Source organism: Hermetia illucens, chromosome 3, assembly GCF_905115235.1.
Source record: "Hermetia illucens chromosome 3, iHerIll2.2.curated.20191125, whole genome shotgun sequence".
NCBI lineage: Eukaryota > Metazoa > Arthropoda > Insecta > Diptera > Stratiomyidae > Hermetia > Hermetia illucens.
In genome coordinates, this window is record NC_051851.1 from 116,910,274 (window position 1) to 116,921,015 (window position 10,742).

A 10,742-nucleotide genomic window follows, 5' to 3' on the forward strand; every position below is an offset into this window, starting at 1 on the left:
AACGAGATTTGGTGGATAGATGGGAACTATGAAATCCCACGCATACAGCTAGTGGGATAAATTTAGGTGGAGTTTACAGGGGGTTTCGGCGTGAATTGCAAAGTGCGTGAGTAAGGAGTCAAAATGTACGGACTTAAAATGAGACAGGACTCATTTTCGGAAACTACCCAACCTAAAAATCCGAAAAAAAATCAGGATGGTGCGCTTAGATGAAATCTAGGCCTCAAAATATGTCTCCTTCCGATATCTGCTCAAATAAACTTACTAACAGTATATTACTAACTTTTAGAAATTTACTGAAAACCCCCCTTAAATTCATCCTAGGACTTCCGAATTGTGTACCAGCATAGAGGACAATATTTCGTATATATATCTTTTATGGAAATCTGGCCATTCACGCTAAAGTTATAGCAGTACAAACGAATTAACTACTTCCAAAGCCGTGCAAATTGGCATTCGTGTGAAACATTAACGCCGCATTTATGAAGAATCTACTTATCTGCTAGGTTTTGTGTAAAATACTTATGTGAAATCTAATGTTCGGGAGATGTCCCATTTCGGTATCTCCTCAAATAAATTTACTAATAGTACATTATCAAGTTTTATATATTGCCTGAAAAACTCCCCTTAAGTTCCCCCCAGGTGTACTAAATTTTGCACCGACATAGAGGACAGCCTTGTGCATACATATGCCAAGTTTCAAGTTATAGCAGTTCAAACTTATCAATTTCGTCCGAATTAACAGCATCCTAAGCCATCCAAATAAGATGTTGACACCATAATTAACGAGAATAATTGACATTCAAGTGAAACATTAAAATTCCATTCAAAAAGAATCTAATTCTCCCCAGCCCTTTTTAGGGTGTTGTGTAAACACAAAACCTTATTAAAATCGGTTCACTGTCTGTCTGTCTGTCCGTCTGTCCGTCGCTGTGTTTGTCCGTCACACGCATTTTTCTCGGAGATTGACATCAAATTAGGTAGAAAGGTGGGAACTGTGGACGCTCACGCATATAGTGAGTTACATTCTTTTACGTCGAATTTAAGGGGGTCCTCATATATGCAAAAGAGGTTGTAAAAATTCGAAGCCGGCCTTAGTTTTGACATTTGTTAGAAAGGTGGGGATTGCGGGGGGTTGAAAGTGATCATTTCTTTAAGGGGGCCATTCTCAGAAACTACTAAACCGAAAAATCTGAAAGAAAACAAGAAACTGCCACTATATGGTGCCCGGGCTCCGAAATACCTTCTATATCGACATCTGTTTAAATAAAGTAAATCATAGCATATTACTATAATTTTTAGTAATTGGCTGGAAACCCCTCTTAAATTCATCCTAGCACCACTAAATTTTCCAGTGATATAGGCTATAACATAGAGCATGATCTTGCCAAGTTTGGTGGAACTCTCCCCATTACTAACAAAGTTATAATACGTCAAAATTGTTGCTGCTTTGAAAATTTAAGACTATGAATGTCAATATCACCCGAAAGTTAATTCTCTCACATATTATATGGATAAATTACGTGCTACGTACTAAGAAATACACAAAACCTTTCGTACCTGAAGCGCCCAGCGGTTTCTCGACTTGTTTATATTTGATGTAGGTTAAATTCTTCGCATTTGCTAATAATATTAAACTCAGAGCGTGAAGCGTATGAGGTTGACTATTATCAATACAGGGCTTTCCATCAAATGATTTATTTAAATCGCTTTCTAAAACATGGAGCAGTCATGCACCCGTCGCTCCTCACATCTTCTTCTTTTTCTTCAGCCTTTGTCCCGTTCACAAACGGGGCGGCTCGTCGTGATCAGTTTCCCAATTTTATTTCATCAAATGCCTGATCAGGATGTAATCGTGAGGCCTTTAAATCCCCATCCATCGTATCAAGCCACCGTTGTCTCGGTCGGCTTTTTGGTTGCTTACCACTGACTTTGATGTTCAGACCAATATTGGTAAGTGAATTCTCGTTAGAGTGAATTACATGATCACCCCACCGAAAACGCCTCACTCACAGTTTTTATACGATCGGGGCAACCCCATATCGATCGCGGATATCCTCATTTCGGACGTGATCAAAACGTGTCACGCCACCAGTGCAATGCAACATCTTTCTGCATTACCGCAAGACGCCGTTCATTGTTTTTTGTAGTCGGCCAACACTCAAAACTATAGAGAGTGGCAGACGGACGACATTGCGTTAAATTTTAGATTTGAGACCAACGCTGATACGTCGATCACAAAGAATACCAGTTGTGGAACGCCACTTCAGCCAGGTTGCGTTAATGCGTGAAGCAATTTCATTAGGCAGTTCTCCATTGGCTGATAGCATTGACCCGAGATATTTAATTAGCTCAGTTCTATGCAGGTTACTGCCATTGGCAGAACTGAGCGATTTAAATATCTCGAGTCAACGCTATCAGTCAATGGACTGCGTTATGCTCCTCACATAGGGAAACACAAAACCTTTTATACCTGAAGAGTCAAGCTTCCGGTTTCCCGACTTGTTTGATATTAAATTATTTTTCTACAATCGGAAACAGATCGGAATAGGGGAAGCTTCGGGTTTAAAGTTTTTATGTTCTTTTTGTATGAGAAATTTTCTATACATTCGTACATACCTAAAAATTCAAAATATTCCTTGATATATGTTTTTCCAAACTTCAACTCGGACGTTCATATGAGTTCATTTTTATGATGATGACGTCATTCGCATATTAAAATGCTTTAAATTCACGTGAAATGTATAATTTTGACCTGCCATGACTGCCCCCCCCCTCCACACAAAATCTTAAAAAAAGATTTCGCTCGACTGTCCCAGTTGATCGTATCGTATCTTTCATTTTAGTAGGTGATTAACGCAAACAAGTCGGGAAATTGGAAGCTGAACGCTTCAGGTATGAAAGGATTTGTGCATTGCGTATACAGCATATTTGAATGGTCATTTTTCCCACTTGTATTAGCTCATAATTCGTTTTGAGAATGATGGGGTCCTAAGTCCGCATCAACTTAATGCTGGACTGGATCAAATGGGATTTGCGCTCAATATAATTCGTAGGCATGTCGTGTTCTACGAGTTATACAAAGGAGCATTCAACATCTGCGAGCCGCTACGGTCACGCTGCTCCCAGGGCAGAGGTGAGGCAGCGTCTGACGATTTATCCTGTCGAAAAGCAGGAGGACTTGCAGGTGTATTGTGGGCATTCTGACAGGCCATAATTCACTAGCTGGGCATATGTTCAGAATAGGAATTACCGAAGATGATACGTGTCCCTCCTGTAATGAGGAAGCGGAATCCACGGAGCATTTCCTATGTGAATGCCCCGCCTATGGACGCATCAGGCATCAAATCTTTGGTGCCGATGTTCTCCAATTTCGACGGATAGCATCACATCCACTAACGGAAATCCTACGATACGTTAACGAATCCGAAATATTCCGTTAGACGGGGGACGCGAGTATAATGGGCCAACACGGCCTGAGTGCTCAGAAGCTGTAGCTTCTCCCCACCATACACACACACACATGACACTGACATTCAAAGTCCTATGTTAGAACGCAAGAAATTTGCACAAACTTATTGGTATCATGCTCTATCGTATAAACTATATTTCTGAGAGAAGGGATGATTATACTTACTTGACTTAAGGGGGATTTCCAGGCAATTTCAAAAAAATATAGTTATAATAATAATGAGAATAATCTATTACAAACTTTATTTAAAAAGGTATCGGTGTGGAAAGTATTTTGAGGTCTAGATACCATGCGCATGGATCACCATATTTTTCTTCAGATATTTGAATTGGGTAGTTTCTGAGAAGGCGTTCTTGACTGACCCTTTTCAAACCCCCATAATCCTCCCGTTTGCAACGAATGTCGAAACTAATATCGGTTTCGGAAAGTGCTAAGCCTTTAATTCGATGCCTCACATGACTATGTTTAGTAAAAAAAAATTACACCCCCTTTAGCGTGTATGGGTACATCCTCCTTAAACTTGACGTGGTACTATGTCACTCACTGCATGCAAGGGGAGTCACAGCTCCCACATTTCTACCAAATTTCGTATCAATAGGGTTAGATGTTTCTGAGATAATAGGTATGATAGCCAGATTCTGCGGATATAGGCTAGTAACATCCAGAGGCAGATGCATTATTTGAAGCAGGACGAGCATAAAAGTGCAGTTCACATTTCAGCGGTAAGCCTACGTATTGGCCGACAGACGTAACAAAAACACTCGATGTCATTGATTTTTTTGTAACTAAGGGAATCTCAGACGAATACATGTATGTTGTCAATAATGAAAACATAATGTCCGATCATTCATTTGTTATGATGTTGGTCAATGAAAACTGAGAAGAAGATACTATCCTCCCAGGCTGACAAGAACAAACAAACAACGAAATTGTGCGGAATTGAAATAAATACGTCCAAGTAGACCTTTGCTTAAATAACCAAATCAACATTGCTTATCAACTCGAGAGGGAAATCGAATAAAAAATAGATTGATTGTCCTGCTGAGGTTAACGAAAAGTAGAGCTCGCAAACTATGGCAGAACGGAAAAAAAAGAAAAAATCTTTTAAAGATCCATTTACACAAATAATTTGATCTGGAAAGCACTGTATTGATGGTTGTCAACTTCATACGCTTCACATTTGGCATTCCTTATTATTAGCAAATGTGAAAAAGTTAACCTAAAACAGATCCAACAATGAGAAACCGGAAGCTGAACGCTTCAGGTGTGAAGGCTTTTGTGTATTTCTTTCATAAAGACATCTGAGTGTGAGTTTGTCCCGTTGGTACGTAGCACGTAATATATGCATATTTATGTGAGAATATCAACATTCAAAGTATTGAATTTGCAACGAAGTGACAACTTTGACCTATTATAACTTTGTTAGTAATAGTGTGATTTCCATAAAACTTGGTAGGATCATCGTGGTGCTAGGATGAACTTGAGGGGGGTTTTGCAGGCAATTACTAAAAATTAAAGTAATATAATAATAATAATAATCGTTGGCGCAACAATCCATATTGGATCAGGGCCTTGAAGTGTGTTAGAGCACTTCATTCAAGACCGTAACGGTACACTACAGTAGACTGTAGGAGGCAATGTGGTCAGCATTGCGCTCGCCCGAGATTATTACCCTGATTTGACTCAGGTACTCATTCACAGCTGAGTCGACTGGTATCCGACGTCAAATCACGATACAAATCCCACTGCCACCAGTGAGATTTGAACCGCGAACTTTCGTACGACAGCCTTGTGCTCTAACCACTCAGCTATCCGGACACATGGAAGTATGGTGGCAGCCTCTTGATTCAGATTTCAAATTTTTTGGGTTGAGTAGTTTTTAAAAATGGGTCCGTTAAAAATGATCAATTTCGACACCGCGCACTCCCCACTTGTTTAACAAAAGTCTAAATTAAGACCGGCTTCTATACTAACCGAGACATTTCATTTGATACCCTTCTTGACTATATTTGGTGAAAAAAATGTACACTTTTATTGTATAATTACACATCACAATAATTCATAAAAATAGTAAAAATTCACTGCATGGAAATTTGGATATTCAAGAAAAATCAACAACCACTAGACTAATTACAATGCGGTTGAGAAAAAATCCGGAAAACTCATCAAAATTACAGGAACACCACTTTGTTATCAGTTTAAAACTAAAGAAAAGTAGAAAGTAAAAATGAAAAGTAAAAGCCCAAGATGAAATTTATTTTCCCAAAAATGAATTGTGTAAAGAGACGATAAAAATGCTGTAAAGCTAAATGAAAACGCGGCTGCTCGTAGTCAAGGTTGGAGACAGAAGAGACCGGCTAATTTCCATGCGGTCTTTTCTGTCCCAACCAACGGCACTTTCTCACCGCTAATCCTCCACTCCCGTGGTGAGTTCTAAAAGTGGAGAGTTCCGCGCCATCCATTTGTTCGTATCCGCAACATTCGAAATAAATTTCGAATGCCGCGAATCCTGCCGCGCCACACACTCCTCTTTTGCATGCATGGGACGCCCGCCCTCCCTTAAATTCAACGTAGAATGTTTTAACTCACTGTATGCGTGAGCGTTCACAGTTCCCACTTTTCCACCAAATTTGGTGCCAATCTCTATAACCGTGTCCGAGAAAAATGCGTATGACAGACAGACAAAAAAACATGCAGAAAGACAGCAAACATGCAGACAGATAGTAAACCAATTTTTAATAAGGCGCAAAACCTTAAAAAGGGCTAGGGACAAGTAGATTATTCACAAATAGAATTTTAATATTTCACTCGAATGCAAATTATTCTCGTTAATTATGACGTCAGCATCTTATTTGCATGGAATAAGATGCAGTAAATGGAATAAGATGCAGTAAATTCGCGCGAAATTGATAAGTTTGAACTGCTATAACTTTGACACTAATAGCATGCGTATGCGTGATCCTATCCTCTATGTCCTCCAAAGATAAATTTAACGGAGGCTTTTAGCCAATTTCTAAAAGTTGATAATATACTATTAGTAAGTTTATTTGAGCAGTATCGGAATGAGACACATTTTGAGACCTAGATTTCATATAAGCGCACCATCGTGATTCTTTTTTCAGATTTTTGGGTTGGATAGTTTCGAAAAATGAGTTCTGTCTCAATTTAAGGGTGCACATTTTGACTCCTTACTCGCATATGTTACGATTCATGTTAAAACTAATATCAGTACTAATCGAATCCTTGTATTTTACGTCCCCTGCATCCATTTATGGGGAGTCTCTTTTACACTCCACTTACGTCTCCCAATAAGCTGTGTAAAACTAAATGAGCTGAGGACAGAAATTAAAGCAGATGTGCCTACTAATAAAGCTCCTAACTATGAACTTATTACAGTGAGAATACTGAAAAAATTGCCAGCAAAGGGTCTAATCAAATCAATACAAATAATTTATGCAGCTTTCAGATTAAAATACGTTCGTTGACAACGGAAAGTTGCCGAAGTTATAATGGTCCCTAGACCAGGAAAAGAGCCAAGTAGAGTCTCATCGTATCGACCAAGACAGCCACATTATTTGGAACGCTTTTCCTTAAGAGCCTGAAACAATTAATTGTGGATCGAAATCTAATACCACTTCACCAATTCGGATCACGAGTCCGATAAAAAATACAATTAAAATAAAGCAGGTGTACATTTTTCTCGAGATGTCGCTCAGATATTCGATTGCATAGGGATCTCCCATATGTATCCGAGCGCCTTTTCAAAGTCAAATGCGAAAGAACGTGCTCTGAACTGAAGAAAATGCAGTTGGTGTACCGCAGGGCACTTTCTTGAGCCCAAAACTGTTTCTTTTGTACGCCAATGATGTACCCAGCTTTGAAGAAGCCAAAGTAGCGACATTTGCAGGTGACACTATTGTCGTTACTACGTGTAAAGCTACGGAGGGAGCAAAAATCAATGTCCAAACAGCTATTAACCACGTTGTAGAATGGACCAACTCGAGATACTTCTGTTCTTGTTGTGTGTCCGCTTCGAGAACTCGGAGCTAACTGCACATCTCGGATTATTTTTCGCATAATGTCAATATCGTCAGCATAGGCGAGTAGTTGGGTGGTCTTGAAGAGGATGGAACCTCTTGCATTAACTCCTGCATCGCGGATCACTTTTTCCAGGTTAACAAGGATGGATAACCTTGTCTTAGTTGGTGCTGAATGATCTCGAGAGTGAGCCTGTTCCTTTTGTCTGGCCTTGCACAATAGTCGCGGCCAGCCAAGTCTGTCTTATCAGTTTAGTTGGGATACCGCATCCTCACATGGCCGTGTACAGTTTTATTCTGGCTTTCATATCATAGGTGGCATTGAAGTTGATGAGAAGATGGCGAAATTGATGGCTTTATTCCAACAGTTTTTCCTGTCTAGAGTGAAGCATCTTGTGTATAGGCCGATGATGTTCTACTTATGGAGCTATCCGGCCTAGCAAGATGGCGACGAATATCTTATGGATGGTAATCAGCAAAATGCTGCCTCTATAATTGTTGCACTACCTGATACCTTCTTTTTTATGCACAGGACAGATAATGCCTCGGTGTTAATCGTCAGGCATTGGTTCGCTGTCCCACACCTTGAGAATAAGTTGAATGACTGCTAGGTTATGTTTGTGGCGGTACTAATGACAACGTTCTTTAGGTGGTTTTAGTAATCCGTTTTCGTGGTCGGGTTCGTCACTGTGTTATTACGACACTCAACCCCTAACGTGGAGGACCAATTTGTCCCGTTGTTAGGTGCGGAAGATTCGTCTTCATCCTTCTCCACCTGCAATTTTCCATTAAAAAAGAACTCTCAGTGATCACCACGTGGAGGTGTAGACAGGGTTTGGTAGTAAAGTTATTGGTGTTGGTCTAGCAGGGGTTTCCCAGGTTTTATGCTAAATCGTGTGTACCAATGTCCGTTTCGCCCTGGGACCTATACTCCCCTTTAAGCGCCAGTACCTGGAATTATTGTGCATACAACTTTTGATGAAAAATTATCATAAAAGGGAAGGTAGGAAATACCCACATATACACCTATCACCGTGATGACCTGTGTCATATAGTTGACAGGTAGGTAATTTATTTTTCGAAAACTATGAGACATGTTACTTCACCGTATTATTGAAGAATTCAACGTGTTTGGTCCAGTCATTTTGTCAACCATAGCAATTCTTTGCTATGCTTTCTGCTGAAACATTTATCTCCTTTTAGCACCAAAACGCCGTTTCGTAGGCACCTGTAAAAAAGACTCAGTACTCGATTTAAAGGATAACATTGATTGCTGCAATTTCTCCACATATAATCTTTCCGTGGATCCTTGCTTATTTCTGAATCAGTTGTGGCTAATCTTTGCTGACTCTGAAAAAGACCAATTGAAACTTTCCTTAATTTTAGGGCCCTTTCCTTCATATTGGTCCACCGATGGTGCGATTGCGTCTTCTTACAAGATTCAACTATTTGACATTTCAACTTCGACCAGAATTAGCATTACTACACCTTCTGCTCAAATGGGAAGTACTAAGGGAAATTTGAAATTAAACAGTAGATTTGCCTCTTTTAGCACCTTGTGTATGGAAGTATTCTGGATAAAACCTAACAGACCCTATATGCTTTTCTGTGCAGCGATGAATCCAGGGCTGAAGGGAGAAAATTTGGCCGAGATGAAAATAGTGCGGGTCACACTATTATTCCTGGTTCTCAGTGAAATTTCCATGCCCTTGTTTGGTTTGTAAATTTATGCACCTACATACAAGAATACAGGAGGATTAATGATTTCCACCGTGGAGTCGACCATTCGATTTCGACTGAGGGAATTATAATGTATGAAATATTTTCCCAAAGTTACAAAATATAGAGAGAAAGAGGAATTTTCGAGCTAGAGAAATCGATGGAAACGCCAATGAATGGTCAAAAAGTTTGAGTTTGAGAATAATTTCACATGGATGAAATTTGACTTGGAAAGCTTCGACTGTACATTACAAACTACGCCCAAATGGGACAAAGATCCACTCAAATCTACTTGTATGAGGAATACACAAAACCTTTCTTACTCGAAGCGTCCAGCTCCTGGTTTCCCGACTTTCTACATACTCTCCTGGCTTCCCCTGCTTACGATTTTATTCGATCATAATTGCATTGCCTTTCATACATCATCGGTTAACATACATCAGCACAATTTCATCACCTCAGAAATGGAATACGGAACAGGTTTTCCCAGGCTGTTATCCCCTTCCCTGCGCAAAGCATAAACAACTGAGAATTTGTAAACAAACTTCTCTCCTATACATACAAATATTGTTTATTACCGTAATAGAATCTCTCTTATCAAATAGCACGTAGAGATCGAACAATTTCCAATATTTTCTCTTGAAAATTTAACCGCATCCTTACAATAAAATTAGGAAGAGGAATTTTGAATAAGTTAATTTTAGTTATTTTTATCGATCGGTCAAAATAATTTTTTCCTTGGTGAAAATTGAGCAAATCAATATATCAAAAATTCAAGAGAATTACTGCACTGGCTCCATTTTTATATGTATTTATCTTTACAAAAATTTACTGCAATATACTCAAATATATGCCCAATTTCACCCCCATTTGTATTCCTCTATGGCCTTTTCTTCTATTCTAAAAAAAATTGTTAAACAGGCCCTTTTTAGGCCTTTACAGTGGTGTTACCGCTTGAAAATAACTAGAATGACGATTATTCCATTAAACACATTAAACTATAATGTGTTGTGGATTAAATATTTTCATACTAAGAGCGTTTATTTTTCGCAGAAACCAACTTTTTGTAAAAAGTAAAAATATTGGAGCTTTCGCATGAACACAAGTTCAAGCTTTTTTAATGTGGAGTTGATTTCATGCTATACGTACTTGGGTAGTTCCCCAGTGATCAACAGCAACCTCTCAATAATTACGGGGCACACAGAATAATGAAAAACAGTGCATATGACGCATGTAATTCTGTATTTCTAATCTGATTCTAGTGCGCATTGAATTATGTACATACAGTGAACAAAAGTGAAATCCAGACACCGTCCTACGAAATACATGAGTGCTCAGAAAGAGGAGAAAGGAGTCATATGTGTTTTATTTTTTTTTCACAAGAACATTGCACACAGTCTGTCAGATACAAGCAAAAACAGTCAACGAAAAAGATAAAATAAAATCCTCTTTAAGGACAAAAAACAAAAAAAAAACTCTATTTTCGTATGCAAAATTGAAATCCGCAAAATTGA